Genomic DNA, 2,294 nt, shown 5'->3' on the forward strand with positions numbered 1-2,294 from the left:
GGGGGGGGGGGGAAGTCTTTCTAACGTGGTGGAGATGTAACGGACAGCAGGACAGCACTGCTGTACCTAGAAGTCCCCGGACGCAGCGTAGAGCACTCAGCCGCTCTTTTACTTACACGGCCGGTCTCCATGCTGTGATATCAAGCAGCCTTCGTGGTGAGTTAGGGACAGGGATCGGGGCCGTGCTGGGTCCCCTCCTACACGTCCATTTCATTCTGTATTTTTATATGTGCAGCTGAGTGGCTGGTTGGGTAACAGGACTCCTCAACACTGAAAACACTCCTGAATCAGTGCATCAGGCAGGGCTGTAGTCAAGACCACCTTAGTCGAGTCCAAGACCAGGACAAGTCGAGTCCAAGACAAGACAAAGTCCAACATGTTTCGAGACCGAGTCCAGGACACAATAAATGTCTTATGCATGACAGTATCAAGACAATCATTTTGGGTTTCTCTTTCCCTCCAATATTATTATCATAATAGTACATGAAAGACACCTGGACTCGGTCCAGACCAGAAGCCATATTGGGCAAGACCAGCGGCCAAGACTGAGACAAGTCCGAGTCCAAATACTAGCGAGTCAGAGTCCATAGACCAAGACTGGACTCGAGTACTACAGCCCTATAATATTACACCACAGGTGATACTAAACACAAAACTTATGCTCCATGATAAATCATGTGTTTGTGTGTGATACGTTGCCACATTCAGTGTGTATATGTGTAATAACACACTTTGGGTTCTCCTCATGAACAAAGTAACAGCCTCATATGCAAAATAACACATTAAATACAATCAAACTACTCAAAATAAGAGACTCAAACCATAATAGACTGATATACAAATGAATAAACTTGTATGTAAAACAACAAAATAACATAAGACTGATTATGGAACTAAATATGTAAAAATAAAATAAAGATCTGATACAGTACTGGACCTAAATGCTCAATAAATCATTGTTATATATAAAATAATGGACTTATATGTTGTTTTTTGTAATCACTTTGTTACTAACGGTCCTGACCTGTAACACAGGCGGTCCAATTGCATTGTGAAAAATAGGTAATACATGTTTTATTAGGGTATAAGATGAAAATACATCCCTGTGACAGTACTACAGTAGTAGAGAGAGTACTACAGACACAGTGGAGTCCGCGTACAGCGTCTTAAATTCATTGATGAAAAACAATGCAGTACTATCACAACATAGCTAATGGTCTTATGAAATAGTGAAATGATGTACAAAATGCTGAGGTTGAATACAAAATAAAGGACTGATTGAGGACTTGAATATAGAAAAAAAAGCCTAATATAGAATATAAGAATAATGACTGATACCATAACTAAAAACATGTCTGCTCTTGTGTATATGCCATGTTAAGAGGTTGATTTGCTTGATCTTATGTCCTATAAGAGAACACAGGGAAGGATTGTAGAGTTTTCTTAACATGCAGAAGTGATTTGATGAGTCGAGATGTATGAAGACCCTGAAGAGAAGAGAAGAGAACTTCCTTCTCCGAAAGGGAGTGAGATTGAAGACGAGAACAGAGAACATCTTTAGTGCTGCAGATTAAACTGTCACGTCCAAATCCTTGGCCATCGTCATCTGAGGGGATCCGAGGTCTGGCCTTGTTTGGGTTGGACTGTCTGTCACTGGAGTATACCTCTGCGTTGAGGAGCTGACAGATGGTGACAGTAACAGAGGCATTTTGGTTTAGAGTATATCCGAAGGGCAAAACATCCAGATAAAGTTGTTAGTGCCAAGAGCAATTTGATGTGAAGCTGTGGTTGTCGGCAGCGTCTTTACAGCCGGGCTGTCTGAATGACTGAAGCACGCAGCCGGCTCGGGGGGGGCAGAGCTGCTCCGGATACAAGCCTCAAGATGTAAAGATGTCTCCGACAACAGTGTGCTACATAAATTACATCAACTAGTTCCCTCGTGGGTGTTAATCAGGGCCTGGTCTCGCACAGCCAGGCCTTCCTCCACAGCGCTGCCGAGGAGGGTCTGGCTAGTCCACCCAGCATCCCGGCATAGGAGGAAACCCTGCTCTGGTTTATTGGCATGTCTTTAAATGAATGACAGTCATCGTGGGCGGGGCTAAGCACCGGACAGAGCCACGGTGCCGCTGCTAAACAGCCTCTGGAAGGAACTTGTTTTGGTGGAACGTGTACGTTCAGAAGTACAGGGGCTTGAATAAGTTTGCCCACCCCCAGGCCCCCTGTATTTTAACATAGGGGGTGTATACTTATCCCCCTGTATTTTAACATAGGGGGTGTATACTTATGCCCCCTGT

Source organism: Etheostoma cragini, chromosome 18 (genome assembly GCF_013103735.1).
Source record: "Etheostoma cragini isolate CJK2018 chromosome 18, CSU_Ecrag_1.0, whole genome shotgun sequence".
Classification (NCBI taxonomy): Eukaryota; Metazoa; Chordata; class Actinopteri; order Perciformes; family Percidae; genus Etheostoma; species Etheostoma cragini.